The 24,082-nt window shown below is 36.1% G+C and overlaps 1 long non-coding RNA gene across 1 annotated transcript; it reads right to left on the bottom strand.

The window, feature by feature from the left end:
• Positions 1–5,229: 5,229 nt before the first annotated feature.
• LOC118247336 (uncharacterized) lies at positions 5,230–16,508 on the bottom strand. Its single transcript, XR_004778396.2, has 3 exons — positions 15,995–16,508; positions 13,720–13,794; positions 5,230–11,105 (listed from the first exon to the last, which is right to left on the bottom strand). It is a non-coding gene; the product is annotated as an uncharacterized LOC118247336 (long non-coding RNA).
• Positions 16,509–24,082: the final 7,574 nt, after the last annotated feature.

Genomic DNA, 24,082 nt, shown 5'->3' with positions numbered 1-24,082 from the left:
ATAAAACATTCTGAGTTATTATTCAACCAAAATACATCACAATTGTTTCTTTGGAGACACTATGCATTTCTGTCATGGGCTTTATTTACAAGATTCATTGTAAAAACTTCACAAGGGTAGTTAGTGTCTATTCACATCATCACATTTCAAAAATAGTCTCAGCCTCTGACCATGTAAACTCTGAAACAAAAGAAGGGTCCTATTGTCTTCTAGTGTAAACAAGGCTTGTTTACACGGTTGGGCCTTCACCATTAAAGCTTGTTTGTAATATACATTATGAATATACAGATTTTCAGGCTCTACATGTGAATTCACAGTCAGTGCAGGTTCCATACCATTTCAACTTAGCAAGACAGTCTATTTGATCAAAAACTTAAGACTTTGTATTTTTAAATATATACCAGAAATGGAGAATGAATTCCTAAGGTTGATATCTTCCCTTTGCAAATTCTAGTTGATACACTGTGTTTAACAAATACAGGTAATATCTTGTAACAAACTGGGGGGAGGGGGTGAGCAAATTCCATATTCCTTTCATTAATACAAAGTGCATAATTAAATTATCCTTGAAAAACCCTCAGACTCTTTGACAAAGAAAAAGAAAATGTTCTGGTTAGCGTGTGTTGGCATTGCAATGTATATTAATATCATAATGTTGACAAAAGATTCATAAATCTGCCAGAAATTACTGCAAATAAAGATGAAAGACAGTAAATAATACTGGTAGAATATGTTTGCCTATACATGGGAAGTACTGAAAGAAAAGAATTAAGTATATATTAATATTTATTTGCATTATTTTTTATTGAATTCAATGGGTAAGTGCTTGGGCTTGATTTTATCTCATTGCAAGATCAGTAAGACCCTGCTGATGAGTATCAAAATCACATCTTTCTACATGCTAATTTTGAACGTACTTCAGTAATTTAAAGATGCTATGGCAAAATACTAAGCTGCTCTTTGAATTAAGTTGTATTTGATTTATTACTAAAAACAACCATTATTTGAATTATTTAGAATTACTGCCATTTTATGCTGTCCAGAAAGCAGTAATGTGAAGCTATGGCTCTATTTGCTCTTGTATTTTCAGTTCAGAATAAGCTCCTGATTATCTTTTCTTGAGATTTTATTCCCTCCTTCCTTTTGTGACATCAGTATTACCTTTAAGGGAAAGAAGGACGATTGGAAGATCTGAAGTGACTCTGGCTTATGTCCCATTTTCAGAGTCCATGACTCTTGAAGAGGATTCATTGCCACAGATTGAATAGGATTCAATAGACCAGCTTCCCAAGGATAAATGAACTCCTAAATCTCCCCCGTGTGCCTAACTGGTGGGTTCTGATGGAAGTTCAGGTGGAAAAAGGTCTTGCATATACAAGTTTGATTAGATTTGCAATTCTTAGCTTGCTTTCTGGACACAAATCCTAAAGAGAGAAGAGCAGAATTAATGGCCTTTTCTAGATTTCACCTCATTGGCTCTTTTGGGGCCAGAGAGAATGGGTGTGCTTGTTCAGGCACAAAGGGTACAAATACACCAAGTAACTTGACGAGAGACTGTGCTGAGGTATTGAGCCACTGGCCATGTAGAAACCTCAGTGTTGTATTATCTACTGGACCTTAGAAGGCTTACTCTAGCCTACCATAAAGAAGAGAAATGAAAATCTCTTTTAGCAGAAAACACCTAAACAGAAATAGATGGATTCATAAGTATTTCAGACTCACCTAATTACTTTTCCCATCCTTTTCTGTTTCTCTTTATTAGTTTATAAATATCTCAAACAAAACAAACAAACAAAGTGCTGAAAACATCTCAATATCATTATCATATAATGTCTTAATAGATTTTACTAGATTTACAAATAAGTCCAAAATGCTGAGGTCTGATTTTAAAAAGTTGGCATTTTGTGTTAAGAATGATGCTACTTCAGTAAGAAAGGCAACTTTGTTGAGTAAAAATTCCTCTTTTGAAAACTGCTGACAATTTCTAGTCAAAGCTCAAAGGACAGAATTTCTGGTAAAGCAGTAAGAATACTACCAGCTGAAAGTTCTTCCTGAATTCAGGTAGAAGGACTTACCCTGTTCATTCTGAAAGGGTATTTTCCATACTGATACATGACCATACCAATAAATAGCATTAACTATTGTCAGAATTTGCAGTGTTAGCATCAGGCTGAGGGAGCTTATTAAGTCTTTGCTGGAAGAACTGGCTCATCCAGACCAGGAAGAAAAATTGATCTGTACAATATTCATTGTAATGATCCTGAATATACTGAGGTAAGCCATCTAAAATGATCACTGTTTTCATCTCACTCTTTACAATGCTCCACGTCTTCTGCATTAGTTGAAATGATAGGAAGTATCTAAAGAACTCAGAAAGGTTGATCATAAGGGTAATTTTGGAATGAAATATGTTAAATGTGTTTCTGTGAATATATTGTCTGTTTCTTTGTTAATGCAACTTACAGCAATGATTGTTGAGAAGTTTATCATTAGTTCTGCACTCCTGAAAGAAAAAATCAATATTTTCTTCTAAATCAAAGAGGATGGTTCAGATTTGTATAGTTTGGCAATTTAAAAAATGCCATCTACTGCACTATAAAAACAAGGAATCGATAACAAATCCATGCTAATAGAGTAGGATATTACAAAGAAAATGCAAGGAAGAAATTCTGGGGTTTAAAAGGGAAGATTTTTATTTACACACACATTCCACCAGTTGTTTTGGGATTAATACAGAACACCCAGCTCTATCTTCAACTGCAACAATTAGCAGTGGTTTCTACTACATCTAATGCAGGATGTGGGAGAAAATAAGTTTCATTTTATACTCATATGCAGACACAGACACACCAAAGGACAGAAAGCATTCCAGGAATGATAGTTTCCTCTCTGTCAATTAGGTGAATTGAATGTGGTTACGTTGTTGTGGTTCTCAGGGCTCTAATTGCACATAAAAACTTCCAAATCATAACACATGTGGTATTTCTATCCAAAACAAAAGGAGAATTATTAATATGTGGTGGGATTTCATGTAACATTGCAGACAGCTTAGATGGCAATAACTTAACACTTGCACCATGAAATTAAAATTTACATTCACTTGGTGCAATTCTTCAGACCAACAGCAGACAGTTGTATTCCCTTTCTTTTCTTTTTTTTTTCTTTTTTTTTTTTAATGAGAGCAATGAGATTTAATTACTTCAGTTTAACTAGAAAGGTCTTTCCATTGCTTGATGACAAAGGCAAAAATATTGGCACAAGTTTGCTGATGTTTTTTAAGTCTGCTTTCCATATTCTTCATAGCTCTGCTTTAAGGCATCCAGCTTTGTGAAGGCCATGAACGACCATATAGATTATTCCACAGATTCCAAGCAATGCGTGTAAATTCCAGCTGCCCATAAATCATTTTTTGAAAGGCAAGTATTATGGCTTCTATAAGCATTTGAAGTAAGTTGCCAAAATCTTCAGCATTGCGTCTTTCTGCACAGAATGTGTACAAATTATACAATTTCTTCTCACAGATTCTTCCCTTTTGCAACAATCCCTGCTGTATTGTGTTACTACCTATGTAACAAATGCTAAAGAAGTGAGCTGTAACTCACCATACAAAAACTACAAAAACACATTTTATTGCCATGAGGTCTGGTAGGACAGAATTACCAAGTTTTTATGCAGAAACGTATATTTTCCTGACAGTTGAGAGAAACTTGTAGCTAGAATGCTATCCTGAGGCTACATATAAGTCTAAGTCAAGGTACTTATAAGTAATTAAAGTAAGCATTTTCTATACTTGTTCAGATCAGGATGTGAAGGGAAGGATGGCTGGGTGTTCTTATTCCCTGGCAGAGTGTTTTGACGAGTGTTGCTCCATGCAGGTTGGTAGGAGGGGGAGACAGGACTGCTACTGTGGAAGAACTGAAATTTGGTCAAAATTGGTAATGATTTTATATTATTTTTTTTAATGTTTCTCCCTGGATTTGGACATTTGTTTTCTTTAAGAAAGAATAAGCAGCAGATGTATCTGATTTCATCCCCTCAGTAATATAGGTGCACATTATCACATCCCAGGAATATGTCTTCTGTTTACCATCTGCATGATGGCTCTGAAACAGCAGATCTAGAGTTCAGTGCAATGGAAATTATCTGCATCAATTTATGCTTTATAATTATCAACTGATCTGAATTTAAGGACTAAATACAACTCTCAGGGGTGGGAGAGAGGGTAGGAGAAGGAGAAATCCTCCTACAACCCACCTTTTTATATTTACACTTGAAATGGAAAATACAGATGTTGCAGAAGTACACATCTGGGACATTGTTTCCATATTTTTGACAGAGACTAATTTTCACTGCTTTTCAGCTAAGTGGCTTAAAATCAACTTTTTTCCCCTGCCTGAAACTCTGAGAGTTTGAAATAAAATCACATGAATACATTTGCTGATCTTGCAGTCTGTGCTGTTGTACTTATTTCCTTTCTCTTCTCCCCAGAAGCTTTGTAGGATTCTTGTCTGGGTTATAGGGTTTAGGCTGTTTTCTTCTTTCACCACTGTTCCAATGCTCCATTTGCAAAGTGTTTAGATTATAGCAGACGGGAACTTCCTCTGTCTCAGAGCCAGCCATGAATCAGGCTGAGAGCTGGGACCACTGGCTGTCAGAGGACCCTGAAAAGCTGCAGCTTTAAAATAACAAGTGTTTGACAGCTCGGTTTACAAAACAGCAGATTGTGGCGATATTGTACTATGGGGCTACATATGACATAATAACTGGGGACTTAAAGTTATTTAGTCTTTTTCCTCTCACCATAATTTCCAATAAATAAATCTCTCTGGGACAGGAGGTCTGTTGATCTGTACAATGCTTGCATTTTCCTCACCACAGCTTGTCCCCTCTCTTCTCTATTTTACACGTTAAAAAAACTCAGTGCCTGTTAATCACAGTTCTATAACATTTCCTGTTGAAAGAGGCAGACTAATATAAAGATAAATATGTACTTTTTTTTTTTCTTTTTCTTTTAGTTAGTCAAGGTATTCATTACAAGTCTTAGAAACTTCTTAATGGACAGTGCTTAATGCTGCGTATTTGGAGTGGAACACAAGCAATTTTTTTAAAGGTTTTAAATGGTGCTTTTGAAAAAGGCTATGCTCACAGAGTTCCTGTCAGTTGTATTTTTCAAAACCAGTAGTCAAAAGTTCCATAAGTTCCATGAATATGTGAACTGAAAAAAACCCTGAAGTGAACAAAATGTGACTACTGAATATTCATCTTTCTCTAAACGCAAAATATGGTGAAATGAATGAAAGAACGACTTTACATTAACACATTTGCTATAAGAGAACTAACTGTTTTTGCCACATTCCCTTTCCAATAACAAAATAGTAAGAAGTGCCAACATTTTCTTGATCTAATTTTCCCTTTACTAATATTTAGGCTTTCAAAGAAGCCCAAGGGATATGCTTGCTCAGTTGTCATTAGACATTCAGATCTTTTGATTTTGCAAACCCATGTCTAATATCTACTTAATTTTTTTCTTTAAAGACCTTGATTCTTCAGAGTCTCTTTACACTAACTTTTACTGTAACCTTAAAATAAGTATATTAAACTCTTGGGATATATTTTACAGGTAAGTCTGCAGGAGGCTAGGCTTAAAAATCTTTATACTTGAACTTCCTTTTTTTCCATTCTCTTCTCTGGAAAACAGGACACTAGATACAACAGATTATGTCTATGGAAGTTGTATTGCATAATACAGGCATGGATTCATTTTAACTTTACCTATCTTTAGTTGAGTTCATCATCTTAGGCTCCATCTGTAGTCTATGAATAGAAAGAGGCCTTATTAGGGTACAGTTTCTCTGACCTATTTTAAGTGTGTACTTTAGGATGATATGAATCACAACTTGTACTCCATTGTCTACTCTGAATAGATCTTCATTGACTGTCAAGGGAATCTAGGATGATTAATTGTGTTGACATCTACACTGAACCAGGTTATTTCTATTCTTAAGGCTAAAGCATCCTTAACGTCTGGGAGAATCAGCAGCCTTGAGCTAAGCATTTCAGTTTCTCATTGCCACCAAAGTGTAAATGAAGGGTGTCTAGAGGTATTAGTTGATGCTTTCAGAAGAACCACAGTGAAGTATAACATTTAGACCCTATTCCTAACATTTCTGGAGTTGCTATCAGGCAGGAAAATATGACTCCAGGTTCTGAAGCCTACATATAAAATAGATGGGTCTGTTGGCTGTCTACAAAGGACAGCGGTATAGATGTGGCTTTCAGATTTGGTAAATGTGGAAGGTAACCAGTGAAGGCAGGGAGTTTGGGTTGACTTGAATTCCAAGAAATTACCCAAAGCTAAAAATCATGCCTGAGGATATGAGCCAAATTATGTTTCAAGGCTGAGACTGAGATACTGTTTTTTTTTGACACTTCAAATTCAGGTAATGTTTGATTAACTTGATGGTTTCTGCACACCTGTTTAAAAGTGCCCATATGTATTGATATAACTGGAGAATTACTGAGTAAGTCTGAATAACTAATTAGGACCAACTTTTTATAACTTATCTTGACATTTATGAAATGCAACACTTACCATGCTTTTACAGTTTTATAGCCATATCCATAACTGTATTTAAGCATCCAACTTCAACTGAAATAGTAGTTGTGATTTAATGGCCTAAATACTTCCACAGCTCTGATCCCTGGACTGTTCTCCTGCCTAAATTCACTGCAATTTTTGTCATTTGTACCTCTGAAAGTGATTTTACCTGCTTGTGTGCTAGGTACAAAGTAATGTGACTAAATGTGAGTACTTGAACTTAAAATATTGGACATAATCTGTCTATATCTGATTTTCCTTAGTACATAAGGAAATGTTTATTTGTATTTTTGCAATCCAGTAATGGTTATGATACTCTCTGAATTGTTAGTACTAGATTATGAGTGAGTTATCTCTCTTGAAGAAGGTAAAAAAAAACACTAAAAACAAAAGGAAACAAAATTGTTTCTAATACTTTATTTTTTTATGTGTGTTTCTGGCTTTGAATAAGATTATTTTTGGAATTCACTTTAAAGGTTTTCTGTAAATAAAAGTTTGAATGAATAATATTTATCAATTCTACACAATAGTTTATGTTTTTCTATCTTTGTCCAAGACCTGTATTCATTTCTTTATGCTTTTTGTAGTGAATTATTTTCTGTTTCACTAGCTTTACGTTTGGGAATGTGGTTTTAAAAATTATTCTATACATTTGGAGAGAAATAATCTATAAATACACCCATACACTCACAAGGTTTTAACACTTGACAGTTTTATTAAAAACAACAAGTACACACAGTCTTAGCATTGTTTCTAAGATGTTACTACCCCTTGACTGTGAAATATCAGCAAAGTGAAATGAGACATTGGGGTTTCAATTTGCCAAATGTGAGAGGTTATAAAAACAAATTTTTCCTGTACAACATATTTATGAAAAAATGTACTTCAGGAATAAGAAGTCAGAAAATACTGGCACATTTAGCATCCACTGCAGTAGAAGTTCATTTCTTATGAACTTTTAAGGTCATTCTATTTCCTGTTTTTTCTCAACCATTATCAGAAAAAAAAAAAAAAAGGATTGCTGCCGCTCACAAAATTATTTTACAGTTTTTACACATCTTTTATACTGCTTCTATGAATTAACTTGGAAATGAAGAGCAATACAGTCACTGGAATTTATTTAGGTAGCCTTTTTCTTGCCTTATTTTTCTCATCTAAAAATAAGGCTTCTAGTTCAAACTAGTCAGCTAGCTTTTCTCATAATAGGTATGGGAGACAGGTACCTTGAGAACAGCACAGTTTCCTGGTCCCTGATAATTCTGTAGACATGGGATAACACAGCTTTTGAGTCACTCAGTTTAAGTCAGAAGAGCCCAACCGTTCACTGACAAGTAGTTTAGGTAACAGCAATAGTTCCTGGAAAACAAAAGCCCACTCAAACCCATAATTCTACAGAATTACCTACTGAAGTATTAAGGACTGATCCTAACAGTCATTGGATGCTTTTTCTCCTTCTCAGAAGCTAAGTCTTATGTGACTTAACCTTCTACAGTGGCCATCTTCCAGAACTGAATCTAAATGTCCTCTCTGATTTTTTTTCCCCAGGAATTAGTCTTTATTTATATCTATTGTTTTTAATTTATAAAAAGAAGAAAACAATCCTGATGTAAGAAAAGGGAAATCATCCATAATCTGCTTATTTTGCTAGTGAGAATAAATTACTGTTAAAATATATATATATTTTTAAATCAAGTATAATAGTATAATGTACTTTCCCATTAAGTGGTTAATAGGAACAGCTACATTAAAAAAAACAATTTGTTAACTTTCTCTTCAGTAAAGCTGCTTTTGGTAGGAGAGATGGGTTAGATTTCTGCTGAATTCATTAACCTTGAGAATGTCCATAGAAGTCTTAGGATAGGTTATGCAGGACATTGAACTAGGCCTCAAATCTTTCCCAGGGTAACGCTTTTCCAGCATTTGCAGCATGATGTCAATGCAAAGCTTTTCCCAAACTTCCTGGAACAGTTACAGGAAAATCACTGGAGACACAAAAAATATCTGGGGCCTCAGCCAACAGCATTCCTCTATGAGTACTGGTATCTCAATTTTCTCTTTATTTTTCTTAATTGGCATTATGCAATTTTGAAGATTTACAGCCAGCTAGACTAGGAAAAATAAAATAAAGCAAAGCCAGAGCTGAAAGTGACAGCAAACTTTTTACCACACAGTGGACATAATTTTCTATTGCAAACTCAGTTTACAACAAAATCTCCCCTTTAATCTTCTCTGATGTTGCAAAAGTCATCAGCCTCCGAGATTATATCTTATCTGTGGCTTGTATAATGAATGTTTTAATCCACTGGAGCAACAGAATAAACCATAATTATATATATTTTAGACTGAGGGTATGTTTCCTTAAAAATGTATCCTATTTTAGCATGAAAAATCTCAGTTTCTTAAAACAAACAATCCATAGACTACATGATCATTACTCTACATTTTGTGTATGTTGTCAAAACTTCCAATAGAATTTTAAAGAAGTACCTCAAAGTACTGCTGTTGTGAAACCTATTGTAGATAATCTATGTAATCATGAACATCTGGCTCCAAAAAGGAAGGTTATAAAAGGCACAGAGGGCAGTTAAGCATGTAATTGTCTTTAGGAAATAATGGGAATTGGGCATGTAACTCCCATATGTACTTCAAAAAATCTCCTTTAAGCAGAACCAAGAGCCTGTGGTTATGTAGGGTCCACCAAGAAAATGGAAGAGCCTTCTTCAGAGATCTTTGACCTTGAAAGCAACAGCATCTCCTTAGCAAGTATCACATAAATGAGGAGGGCACAGGTGTGTAGATTTAGCCCTTTGGGAGCAATTTCTTGACTACTTTCCTGCATTTTCTGTCCCTAATATTATCAATCATAAGAAGCTGTTTGTCGTAGTGGAGTCTGGGAACTTTCCTTCAGCTCCTTACACATGAAAATATTAATCATTCTGGGTGTAGTCAGTCCCCTGCTCCAGCTGAAAATTTACTTCAGTTTTGTTTTGGAATATAATGTTTCCAATGGCTACAGCTACAGCTAGACCTGGGTCTGTTCCCTTAGCTGTCTTTCCCCAGCTTGTTTGTTGGCTGCACTGGAGAGTGACTGTACAGTTGGCTCTGGTGTGGCTGCTTTCGGGCTGTCTCTTCCAAGGAGCTGAACTTCATTCCTATCCCTAGGCAACCTTCAGCTAATGGTGTATTAGTAACAGTGGGTTCTTTCTTTTTGCTTGGAAAAATGTTCAGGTTTTAGGTACTCTCTGGATCTTTGCAGAGGATAGTTTGAAAGCCTGAAGATTTTCCTAAATAAACTCAAATCTTTTTTTTTTTTTAAATGAAGATAGTCTAAATTTCAGGACAGTGCCACCTATTAGGAAGATGATCTTGCTTTTGTTTCAAAATGGCAATCTTTGCATAAACAGTAGCAGTATTCTGGAGAAAGGCACCAGATGTAAGGCTTTTATAACTTAGTTTTTTTATTTTGTTTATGCACTGCAAAACTGTTGCATACTCTCAGACATGGAACAATAATCCACTGTATGAGGTACTCTGTGTATGCAAAACAAAATAGCAGGTCTTGACAAACTCAGCAGAACTTACTGAAATCCTAAATAAAGGAAAATGTCTTGTAGGGACAACTTCTGCCCTCATTTAGAAACAGTGAATTCATTGTGATTGGTTACCAAATTTGGCCTTAGAAATAGGCCATGTATTTTGTCTGTATATGTCTGGTTTATGTATTTTAACTGTGTTTACTTGACAATAAAGGCAGAGAAGTTTCCCTCTTGAACTCAGTGGAAGTGTTGGCTCTGACCTCTTTTAGAAAAGAAACAGACCAAAAAAGGTGATTGTTTTCTGTCTTGAATTCTGTTATTATTTCTAACTCAAATTGTGATTCTTAACTACCCTGGGTATAATTGGAATGCATATGCAATTATTATTATTATTTTGTTTTTGTGGGAGAAAGTTCACAAGGTCTACAAGTTAGACTCCTGTAAATACTGGTGGAAATGTAAATCTAGAGAAGTCAGTACACTCTGACACTTACTGCTCTTTTTTTTCCTTTCTTTTTTCTTAAGACTCGATCACCTCCAAACCTTCACAGATGTATATCACAACAGAAAATTAGGATTTGAAATTAAAATATGTGAAAGTGACAGGAAAAAAATAAAGTGGTGGCAAAAAGCAGCAATATAGGTAAAAACTTTAAAGAGAAAATATGAGCAATACACCATGAGTGAGAATGAGGGAAGAAGGAGTTGTAAGATATGCAGAAGTATTCAGCTATTGCATTTTTTCAGTCTTTCCAAATCCACATACTCACTGAAGGGAAACCCCCAGACAGAGGACAAACAATGAAAATCGTTGATGAAAAAATCAGGGACAGTTGGGAAGCTAGACCTGCTGTGGGATTGCTTCACTGCCCTCAGTCCGACTTCTCCAGTCTGCAGCAGTTGGATGTGAGCCTCTTCCTGCACCAAGATTGCTGCTAACAGCTGGAGGGACGCCCTTCCCCCTTCCTCTCCTGTAGTCAACAGAAAAGTCAGTTTTAAATTTGTCAAATGTGGGTGAGAGGAAAAAAAAAGTTTTCACTATTTCTAGGCTGACTTATAGATGACTACACTGGGATTCTTTTATTTTTAGCAGAAAAACATAGTGACCGATAAATAGTATCTTGGAGTTAGAAGAAGTTTTGTTTCAAGTGCTTCCTCCAGTGCAGAGCTTTGCAGACGTACCAAAATCTGAAGCAGCAGATTAGAAATTTGGTGAAACGGTAGAGTTCTGCAGAAAATGAGATAGATAGGTAATGAACTGAATGTTGCAGATTTCAAACAAATATATGATGTGGGGGTGTTTCTGAAGGCTGGAAGAAACGTAATCTGCCGGTTTGTACAGCTGAGGTTTAGTAATGGCAAATGTCCGGTCATGGAATGCAGAGGGAGAATAAAAAAAGTTATTGTGCTTCAATACACCACTTGTGATCACATTAACACCACATATTCTGATGCCTGCTAGACATATATAGATCTATGGGTGAGTGATTCATAAAAAAAAAATAAAATTAAGACTGCTCAATTACTCCCCTCCCCCCCCCTTTTTTTTTTTTATTTCATTGACTCATCCATATACTTACCACAATGTTCTGCATGAACATTTGAACATTTACTTTTTCCCTTAATTAATTTATAATAGAATTTTTTGTTTTCAAGCTCCAAAGCAACTGCTAAAGGAATTTGAGCTCCTATGAAGCCATTAAAAGCATATGACACTGGTAAACTAGGCATCAAGGCCACACCATAGCATATACTTTTTTCGATGGTGACATGCATTATTATTAAAACTGTAAAGTAACTGTAAAGTTACTAGGAGAATATTAGTAATTATACAGACACATCTTCTATGAATATTCTATGAAATCCATTTACAAGTTCAGTTTTGGCACATATGTGTTTTTTGTTACCATTTTTGTAGGTTCACTTGTTCTTAAGACAGAAAGAAAACATGGTAACATCTAGTACAACATTTCACATAAGCTCTTTCACACTAATATTTCATCAGGGAGAAGTTTCCTGTGTGGCTGTAGTATACATTTTAGTATACCTTATCATGTTTACCTGACATGATACCTTAATGTCAAGACAAGTAGAAGAGCAAAAAATTACAAGCACTACCTTGCCTTTGAGGGGCTTCACTCCAGATTTACAGTCTTGTCCTTGGTGAGGTGAGGGTCTCCTCTGGCTTGGCATGTTCAGGCTACCTGAGCAGCAGGCAGACTGGGGACAAACCTCCCAATGACACCTGTCATCTCAGCCAGTATTTAAATTAATGACTGAAGCTGTTGTAGAAACCCACAAACCAAAGAAGTCTTAACTTAAATCATTTGAAAAGTGAGTAATCCTCTCTAATGAGTAAGGCTCCAGAACAAGCACAAGCAAGAGGGCTGAGCAGAGGCTTTTGCAGGGTATACTTTCCCTTTAGGACATTCAGTACATTTTGCACTATTTTCTTTATCATCTCCAAGCTCTCTCTTTCCTTTTCTTGTTAGCACAGAACATTTCACCTCTTTCCTAAATAGAGCTCCTGCCCTTGTTATTACTTCAACTTACAAATATGAAATGAATGTTGCCCAAATCCTTATATGCACTGAGTTACATTGAACTTGCAGTGGATCTTGGTATGTGTGGGAGGAGATAATTCCATTGTTTGGAGGAGAAAGTATTTTGGTAGCACTGAGGAGTCAGAGTTGATTCTTTGGCATAATTTAAACTAGTGTCAGCTGCAGGTCAAGACACATATAAGATTTTCTTAAATCATACTAATTTTACACTGCTATTTTATCCCTTGTGCTGTAACCGCAAACTTTGAGTAGCTTGTAGATATCTCTAACACTGGCCTACCAATGTCTTCCTTCTCCAGTGACATTTTGTTGCTTTTTTTTTTTGATTTAGGCCTGCATCTGAGTTATTATCTACCATCAACTGTTCTCCTTCACACCCTTTTTCATGCTCTAGCTACACTCATCTCTGGACATTGTAGATATCTTTTATTTACTTTTCAAAGAAAAAGATAAAAAAAAAAAAAGCCCAACAAAGCACAATGAACGTGTGAGCAGAAATATCAAAAGCTGTGGCAAGTTGCTTTGCAGGATGATACCTATCCTCAAATTAAAATGAGAAAAAAAAATGTATGTGGAAGAATTTCTTTCACTGAAGATCTCTGAATGAATCTCTTACCCAGCATGATCTGTGTCCCTAGTTTGCCTTTATTATCCTGTATAAGACTGCACATGCACTCTCATTTTTGGCATGTAAATAGATTTTTGTCAAAAAAACTTCTCAACATTTTTTTTTCTGAGACATTTGATATTTAACTTAAATGGAATTCTGAACTCAAATTATCTAAACCATATCACATAAGAACCTGTGCTATAATATACTTTAACATCTAAATTGTGTCTTCTACAGTTGCTCTTGGAAGAAGATACTGTATGCTGTATTTGTTGGTGCTCATTCTGTCCCTAACATCTCAACATTTTATGTAGAAGAATAGGTAGTCAGGGAAACCAGTGCAGTGCTGTATGAAAGCAAGATATCTGCTTTAGCTTACTTGAAAGCATTTATATGACGTAAAGGTATTACCTGAAAGCAATGGTCTCATCCAGTAACAGTTCTCAGTTGAATCAAGGACAATTCTATTGGAATTCTGTCCTGCTGCTGTGGTAAGAGAGATGATTCAGAAAAATTCAGACTCAGGAGTGAAGATCAGCACCAAAAAGCCCGTATAGATGTTCCTTGGTACATGATTATCAGCAGTATTGCTTCATAGTTTTCAAGGTGTAGGTACAGAGTTACCTTAGTTACATTACCATTCGCAAAGGACTTTTTTTGTGTTTGTGTGTGAGGGGGGCATTACTTTTTGCCCAAACCCCTCCATCATGACCCCTATTTTCTACTAAATATTCCTTGATTTTTTAAGGCTCTTACACAGCCACAGCAGAAGAGTGTTTATGTTTAAATAGTTTTGGAAAGCAGGTCATTTTCCTATCCATCTGCTTCTTCCCACTGGGCCCACTAAGCTGCCTTCCTGCCTGAGAGGGGCTAGTGTTAGACCTCTGGAAGAATTAGCTTCCAACAGCATGGTTTCCTATGGAAACTTGACTTCCCAGAGGAAATGGGGAGAGAGCACTGATGAAGTGGAAAAAACACCTTATTTTCTGCTGGAGCAGCTCAGAGCATTGAAAAGCACTGCTGGTAAAGCACTTTGTCAGCTCAGAGCTGCCCTATTGTTGGCTGTACCTGCCTGCATCCTGCAGCTGAAAACCTGTGCTGCTCCCAAATGCACCCGTGGTAGCAGCCTGCACTGTGAAAAAACATAGCCAGCATACACGTACTGAACATACACGGTAAAGATGCAGCAGCCTGCTTTTCAATAGACCTTGTGTACTTGAAAAGACAGCCAGAGTAGAGCTTTGGAACTGATACAGCCCCAGAAGTGATGGGGCAGCTTCCTCATGGCAGGTCTCCTCTCTCCTACCACATCCTTCTCCCATTTAGTTGGGACTGCTCATGGGCACCAAACATTTTGTCTTCTGTTTCTAGATATTGGTGTTTTCTGACAGTGTCAAGACCAATAAGTCTTTGCATCTGTTTCATTAGTCCATCCTGTAACTTCCTTTGGGGAGTAAAGTCAGATTTCCATAGGAGATTTCTCTTGCAGCTTTACTATCAGAAGTCGGTTAGGGCTCAGGTACCTTTAGAGCTGCATAAGGGAATCTGGGGATGTAATGAAAAGGTTACCTCATCTTTTTCTGTTGCCATTAGCATGAAAAATGCCAATGTCTTGTCATTATGGGTTACTTGGGTTACTTCCATTGTGTCTGTCACTGTCTATATTACTTGCCCTTTAAATATAAGAAATGTATAAGTTTTCTAGGACTTATCACATTTTATTCACCAAGGAAGGCACTTTGTGACCAGATCCTAGAAGTATTGATTGTAAGGACTATGTATTCTCTTTAAGTGCTTAGTTTCAGAGGGTGGATTTTTATTTTTATTTTTTTTTAGATTGAACATCAGTGAACTGCTGAATGCTACAAGAAACAAAGAACCATGTCTGCTACACTTTCTGCCTGTAGTGTTGCAGCTGGCACAGCTAACAAATATTAGCCTGGAGGTAATAAAACAAATAATGAGAAATTAAGCCTTTCTTGAGGCAGATTTTGAAGGAGAGATTGTCTTTACCATTCTAGTTTTTCTTCAGTAACAAAACATCTTTCTAGATTTTTTTAATTGATTAAATTAAAAATTTCCTAAAAGGTCAAGGCTTTGGACCCTTCAGGTATATGAAGGATCCTTGATGACAGGCTGTTTTTTACTGTTGGTGACAGAAGAAAGCAGACATGGAGGTGCCAAAATGGTAAAGACTGAAATCACGTACACACATATAGTTTCATATATCTTTGGAGGAACTGTCGATCTTTCTAAATGCTGCTCCCCTGTGCTATTACTACAAATTCATATGCTGAATAGGCTGAATTATTAAACTCCATATATGTTGCAGGTGAAACTAATAAAACCACACAACTAACGGCCAAGGCAATTCAGAGATAGCTATATAAACATTCATAAGCTGCTTTGGCTAATGACCAATTTCTTGTATCCATCACTCAGCCTCCCCTTCTGTGTGGTGTTCACTGAAGCAAGATAACATCTAGACGTACACTGAAGTGACAGCTACACGAACCATAGAAACAGAAATAGAGCTACTTTCAAAGATAGGGGGTATAATATATGAGCCTTTAAAGGACAGTGATCCCCATCAGCAAAAAAGGTCATTATTTTACAAAGAACTGGTTTTGTTCCTGAAGTACAGCACACAGAAACCCAGCTAACCATTAGTTTCATGAGTTCTTACCTTAGCAAAACTGTCGAGGCAGATAGAAGTCCATTACTATTTTGTCAGATTAATTTTGAACCACCAAACACCCTTCCACAGCCTCCCACACATTCCCAAAAAAAGAAGAAATTTTGGTCTCAGTGTTGAAAAAATCCCAACACCTCCAAAAATGTTAAAAAAGAGGGATGTGTAGGGATAATTCTGTTCCTAAGAAAGCAGTATTTATGAAAAAGGTTTTCAAAGAAACAAAAAATAGAAGTTCCACCATAGTGTTGGCTTAGTAGCTAGATGAATCCTGTTGCCTTTACCTCTAAAAAATGATAGTTCCTCTACAGGCTTGCTATGCACGCTATGTATTGTGGTAACATGTCTCTGGATTCAGAATAGTAACACTTGCCTACATGACTTAACGTTCAAACAATGTGAAGCTGAAGCTGCGTAGATGAATGACATTTTCTCATGTCCATGAAATGCTTCTCACCATCCGGGAAGCCAGACAGTAGTTTTGGGTAATACATATCTGTCAGCTGTGAATTCTACCATCAGATGAACTGTCTGTTAATTATATATACATCTCTAAGCAGCTATCAGATGATTGTAGATTTAAATCATTAATATTGAGTAAGACAGGATTCAAACAAATGGCCTTACTGTGAAAGGTTACAGAATTCATGAAAGCCCAGAGAATTGTTGTCTTACAGCATGATGGTTCTGTTTATTTTCCTCTTTTTACTGAGGTGCAGGATTCCTGGAAGTCTCATGCTCCTTTAAGCATTTTAGAAGAGCTGGTGTTTTCTAGCACTAAACAACTGTTTCCTTTTCAAAACAGTTCCAGCACTGGAACATCTTTCATGTTTCAGTTCTTAAGAAATAGTCCTTACATTATCACCAAAGCTATAGGCTGCAGTGATAGCATATATAATAAAGAAGAAGAAAAAAAAAAGGAACTGATTTTCTCTTTTTTACTGACCATCTATTTCCTTGACTATTGAGAATACAGTACGTTCCTTTGAAAATTAAGGAAATATATTTTCCTTTCATAGCAATCCGTATATTAACCAAGGAATTGCTCTAGAAAGTTTTTTCTCTATTGTAAAATTCAAAACCAATTTCTCCATCAGAACTCCTACTTTTGGAAATTAATTCTAGTTACAGGCCTAGGAAACTATTCAAGGTATAACAGATCTCCAGCCAACAAACTTGACACTATCCATTATACAAACAAAATATGTTCCTGGTGAGACAAATACTCATTTGCTAGCTTTCATTCTGGAATACATCTTTCCATTTTGTTATAACCCTTCTGTTCAAAAATGGGGGATTATAACACTAATACCAACAAAAGCTATAGTGATTCACACACACAGTCACAGTGCTCAGAGTGGGCTAAACAAAGAATTATTGACGTTCACCCTCTAAGCACTCTAAAAATAAACTATGATTTTTGAAGTTACTCATAAACAGCTTCCAATAGGGCTTCAGTTAATATGAACTCACAAATATTTTAAGTTCCAACTATGTGAAAATGAGTCCAAAATTGACTCTGAATGATGAATTTTATGACTTAGATATGATTGAACTTGAAAGAAAGCATATGTTATTGCTTAGTGTTGTTATTGTTACTTCCATCAGTAGCAAACACATCCAAATTTGGGTAGACAGAATTATTCTGTTTCAAAGAAAGAAGAAGGGAAGATAGAAAGGGTAAGCACTGAAAACTGTTCCCCCAACCCAAAGTCCTAAATGGGAAATGCATACTTTCAGAGATTATCATATGTTGAGGTTAATTTAAAATGAACAGTATAAATCTGACTAGAAATAATTGTAGATGATGTAGTATGCTATTTAAAACATGTTATTGCCCAGATCTGTGGAAATATGATCAGATAGATTATGCTTTCAATGATGTGAGACTAGAACAGTATTATTCCAACACAAAATGCTGCCAGAAGCATGGATGTGTGTGTGCAATAACGGCATCAAGGCTGACTGGCTTCACAGGCCTTGCCAAGCTGAGCTGTTTCTTAAAGATTTTTTTTTTAATTGTGCTTTGACTGGCATCACTCCACACATAACAGCTACAGATAGTGCTTTTGCACAGACAAAGCTCAACATTCTTGAGTGAATTTATTACCAAAACCCTTAAATGTGAACAATGAAAAGCTGAACATCAGACACACTTTTGCATGCTTTTCCATTTTTTTCTTGTATCACACACATCACCCATGCACAGCTATCAGTTGTCTGTGTGGCTTATCAACACCAGTGCTGCTGGTGTTGCATAGTGATTGCTAACTGAACAGGAATTGCTACATCAGCAAACTGTTGCTTATGGCAATGAAGATAGCACTAGGCAAGAGACAGACCTCACCTTCAAGGTGAAATCCTTTCAGAATTGACTATTTGCATGTCCTTCTTCAGCATACTTTTTTCCTTGTCTTGTTTGCCGAAAATATACTATGGTAGCATTACTGTTTGAAAACAAAAATGTAGGCTGTGTGATTAAGTAGCAGAATGCAGAAAGCTGCCACGAAACCCAAGGAGTTAAAATTTGGGAATAAAATTCCCTTCCTTTCTCCTCTATCTTTGGGAATAAATTTTCCTACCTTTCTCCTCTATCTTCTACCGTCTCTTCAATCAAAACTGGGATTCCAGATCACATTTATTCACAATATACCTTTGCCAAATCAGAAAGAAATTCTGGGGGATGAAAAAAAAATTTAAAAAAATTTTGTTACCCAAGGGAATTTTCTTTGCTGAATATCAAAAGCCTGAAGCAAGCAATGGATGTGGGAGATCTTTAAAAGAATAAGTCAGAGGAATCCTTTTAGATTTTTAGATGGAAAGTTTAAGGAATTGCTATCAGATGCTCTTACAGCATAAAAAAAAAAAAAAAAAAAAAAAGCTAAAATGGTGCTTTCTGTCTGAAAGGATTACCTAGAAAAGATATTGGAAAGCAAGGTGTGTGAAAAACAAAACTTTGAGGGTTCAAAACCAAAGGGACAATTAAAAAAAAAAAGTAATTTGTCTAGTTTTAGGGAGCAACTCTAAAGGAGTTTTTCCATGAGATTCATAGATCCATTTTGTGCTACTGAGTAATTTCTGTTCTGACCATTAAGGTGAACGAGAGCTTGAGTTTAGGAGAACAGAATCAGTCCAGGCTGAGTACTTTTAAATGTCCACCTATGCCACCAGCTTTGAATGAGTGCCATGTTAACAAAACTCTTCAGCTTCCTCTAATCCTAATGGGAATTTCATATGTCAGCTAAAGCTCTGTGTATTTATTCGGGCTGTTCAACTTGCATTTGAGGAAAGAATTCCACAGCTATATTTCTAAAGATTTTACATTGACTAAACAATGGCAGCCATTGTTAACATCAGGAAGCACTGGCAGCAGACATTTAGCAACCAGAGCTATATATTATGTATGCTGTGTAAACCTTTACTCTGATGCTGAATGGCACTTTAAAATGCCATCAGTGTTATACCATATATTTCTTACAGAAGCTCCATTGTATGCACAAAAGCCTTCAACAGCTTGCACTGCCATTCCTGAAATGGTCCTGGACAAGACAATCTTTTAGAAGCACATTTTATCAGTGACCAGATCTAGAGAGCTTAATAGCAATAACTCAAGAGAGGCAAGAGTTAATGCAGATGGAAGGGCACATTTCCTGAAAGGCTTCTGCTTTCTGCTATGGGCTATTTCACTCAGACCTCCCATGAAGTCAGCTCTCTCCAACTGTGGGTCTCTTTTATTCTCAATTTGGAACCCACAGAGTACTGAAAATCAGATAAAGTATCCTATCTCATTTTTCTTTCCGTACTTTTTCTGTACTCACATTCACATTCTGAATTTGGTCTGTTCTTGCAAACTTCTTTAAAAATCCTTGTAATATTCAGTGCGATTTTAAGACCTGATGCTTTACCAGAGCAAGCTGCTGTTGTTAAAAGAACAATTAAGAGCTTCCTCCTGCAGTCTTTACGCCAATCAGTGGAAACCAGGATGATTGTTGAGAAAGTTAGGCCAGGGGAAATACCTGCCAGGAAAAGTTAGGTAGCAGAAGGAAAAAAAACAACAAACCCACTCTATGGGGAATTGGAATCAAAACTCAGACATGGTATTGAATCATAAATTCTTTATTAGTTCCTCTAACTTGAAGAGACAATGTAAATGAGCTTCTAGATATATAACTAGAAATGTATATTTTTCCTTCTCTGAAGTATTCTTCAATTACTCAGTAGAGTAATTCTGTATTCTTGAATAAGAACCTCATATAGAATCACATACATTTACTCCTGGGTAGAACAATACCTATACACATTTCAAACAATTTTCTAGGATTTAAACAAAGAAATGAAAAACACTACACTAAAATTTCAACATTTGAACTTAGAAAACATTGTGCATAGGGTCATGATCATGCTTTTGAAGAAATACATGTCTACTCTACCTGAGGACTGGAAGGAGTAAAATGGAGAGAATGAAGAGAGTTAATTAATAAGAATTAATAATAAATATTCAATACCATGTTTTGGTCTAAAATCACTAAGATAAGCCAAATCATCTGGACTCATGTCACCCATCTCCCAGTCCATGTTCCTGCCCTGTAAGTCTTTCACTCTTTTCCTCATTTGAAAGTGAAGCTTCATCGGTTGTGAAGCAAACAGTGGAGAAGTAAATGAAGCTGCAAAAAAAAAAACACGTCTTGGGCATGAACAAGTTATCCCACACTATCTTTGGTGCCTTGAATTGCACTTGAAGCTTGTCTGCAAGAATACAGAAGAGAAGGTTAAAAGTAGGGCTGTGTGCTTCATTTTGGTTACTAAGCAGAATAATCCTATAAAAAAAAGGAAAATTGATATGGGTTGATTTGATCACTTCCCTGTCCTCATTTTTTACTCTCCAAAACACCAACTGATGTTAGACAAAACATTCATTCTTTACCATCTACAGGAATGAGAAGAATCTGACTGGATATCTAAGGGGACTTTAATTTCCCTATGATCATTAGCTTATGTGTTGTTATTTTTTTCCATGTCATACAGCATGCTGTGACAGTTTGTCTGCATATATCCATTTCATTACAAAAATGAAGGGCCAGACATCCCAGGGTGCTAGAAGAAATGTAGTGGTTCAATGGAAATATGCATCAAGGTTGTGACAGATTTCCAAATGTCTATGGAAACTGGAAATGGTATTTAACATTGACTAGTGTCAATATCTCCTCACTGTAAAGCATACAGCGTTTGTAAGTTGATCCACTCTTACAGAATAGAAAACTCTTACAGATAGAAAAGGAGAGATGACTCTTGACAATGATATTAAAAAACAGCAAATTTCTTTTTATCTGGAAAATTACAAGCACAGAGTAGATGACAATGAACAATAGTATGGGTTCTTCAAAAGGGCTCATAGATAAATGATGGATGCTTTTGAATATCTAGAGAACTTGTAAAAACAGCTTAAAAGGTAGGCTGGAAAGAAGGAGGAATGCATATTGAATCATAGGCGAATTATACAACCTCTTGGCAAGAATCTCTTAAGAAATCTTGGTTGGAAAATATCACTGAATTCAAAAAGAGGTAAAATAAACCCTTTAAAACAAAGGTCTAATTTAACAATAACATCAACAAAATATAAACTACTTGAATTATCACAGAATTAGAGTTAGCAGCTTCCACCAAAGCACCTGTAAAATCACAGATTTATATGATATATGTAGAAAAATACTAAAAAGACCCCAGTTTTAATAAATTGGAATATTCTTTTAAAATCTTACTCACAGATCTGTGCTAGGGTGAGGGTGTCTGGTTCCAGACTTGGCAAAACCTCTATCACTAGTCTTACAGCTAATCTTTAAGCTACTCTTTAAGGGGAAACAAAATTATAATGAATGTGATGTGATAATGAAAACAGTGGAAATAGAAGTGACCCACAAAAAAAGGGAACAAAGGAAATGACATGCTGGGGAAGTAAGAATTAATAAACCAAAGGTAGAGCATGGGAGAAAATGGAGTGTGGGAACTGAGGTAATTAATTATTTCACTTTTTTTCTCCAGAAAAGAAAAACTCTCTATTACATCCTACCCCACGGAAAAGCAATCAAGTCAATGTATTTTCTCAGTGGAATAAAATGGTTTTAGACAACAGTTTTTATCAAATCTCTTATACTGTGTACTGCATGAAACACTAAAAATGTTATTAGATTAATTGGCAAACCACTGAGAACCCTCAGGTACACAAACACAGTGCCCATGAAGATATATGAAGACCAGAAATGCATAAGTATGGGGAGATATGAGGAATTGAAACTGAATCTCAGAATGAGGTCCTTATGAGTTTCATCTGAGTTTAGAAATTAGCTGCAAGACTTTGTTCTAGTGGAAAAAAATATTTTTAAAATTAAATTAAACATCAGAAAAATTATCAGAGGAGCAATATATCTTGCTAGGAAGTGTTTGTCATTGCTTCAAAAGAGGAAAGTGATAAACCCTTCTAAATCAATAAGACTGACAAGTGTCAGTAACACATGATCTCGTGAGAACATGCAACCTCTTCAGAAATAGGGCATATCTGAGAAACCATCCAGGACACATGGTCTGCTTTGCTGTCTGCCAGGCACATATGGGGTTTACTAAGCAGAAATGATAACCTTTTGATACTTTTCACTTCTATAAATAAAATTGGCAGAAGGTACCTCCAATGTATTCTATAGAGTATTTGTTGAAGGACTCTACAAATATAATTTGTTAAACTGCTTGTATTTATACTTTGACAAAAAGACTCTAAGTATATTCAGACAAAACTCCTCCCATATGAGGAGCTGGAGTGCTTAAATGCCTGACGAACTGCTTGTGATTCAGGTTGTACTGGCAGTAGGAGACAGGAAAGCTAGGACAAGTTTTACCTTAGGAGATATATATAGCCTTAGTGACAACAGAACTGTGAACAAGCAGCTGCCTGTGTGTCCATAGGGTATTATTTTCTGTCTTAGACTGTTGTGATAGAGAGATGAACCAAGAGGATGGGCAGTCATCTAAGCAAGCAAGGAAAATTGTGGAATCTGTAAGAGATGGCATCTTCATGTGGAAAGATGGCATCTTTAAGGAAAATTGTGGCATCTTCAAATCTCATAAAGTCAAACACCAAAAGTGGGACAAGAGCTCTGTATTCCCCTCTGTCTGTAGCTCTCATGGCTAGGTTAGTCACCCAGCCATCTATGCAGATACTTCTGTGGGTGGGAACTCTCTCTAGATAATAGTAGGTATGTCCACTGATGCTGCTTGGAGAAGCAGCAAAACAATTCCTGCAAAGCACTGCTCTTGCCCTTGGCAGAAAAATGGGATTCCTCTCCCCAAACCCCTGACCCACTCCTTGTTACTAGGAGGGTGTTCACACTCATTCAGTGTGAAGAGGTTTTGGTAGGGGCTGGAGAATGTAAAAGAGTCATGCTCTTCTGGGTTTTAGTCTTTTCATTCTGTTTTGCCTTTTTAAAGAAGAAACATCTTCTTTCAATCAAAGATAAAGATTTTAACCTCTTTCTGATAACAGTAGGATTTAATTCCTATAGTACACACAAACTTTGCTAACTGATGCTAATGCAATTCAAGGAAATTTTCAGGTCCATGCAGGTAGAGGACTTTGTACATTCTCTCACATTTAACTTTATTTGTCTAAAGATAACTCTTCTAATCTTGGGTCCTTACATAACTGCTAGGAAGATATAGGGAATTTTGGAGAATCACTCTATAAATGACATAAGTCATTCTTTCTGGTATCTCTCTTTTCCATTGAGTAAGGATGACAGGTTTACACTTGACACTGAACTTTGGGATGGCCTGGCATGTTAGCAGCTAGAAAAAGAGCAAATGAAACTATAATCATTTGCAGTTGCAGACTAAATAACATATATCACTTTTACATTGGAATGATCCAGGCATCTGTGACTTAGGTGATATTAACCAGGTTCCTTCTGAACACATTAACAGAACTTATTCCAGCTACTGAGTTTTAGAAAAGGCTTAGCTTAAAATAATACCATTTTTTTTCTCCTGTTGCCAACAGAAATGTCTTCTGTACTCCTATCAGTGATTTGATTTAAC

The sequence above is a fragment of the Cygnus atratus genome, chromosome 2 (genome assembly GCF_013377495.2).
Source record: "Cygnus atratus isolate AKBS03 ecotype Queensland, Australia chromosome 2, CAtr_DNAZoo_HiC_assembly, whole genome shotgun sequence".
Lineage (NCBI taxonomy): Eukaryota > Metazoa > Chordata > Aves > Anseriformes > Anatidae > Cygnus > Cygnus atratus.
This window is presented reverse-complemented; position numbering and strand designations above follow the sequence as displayed.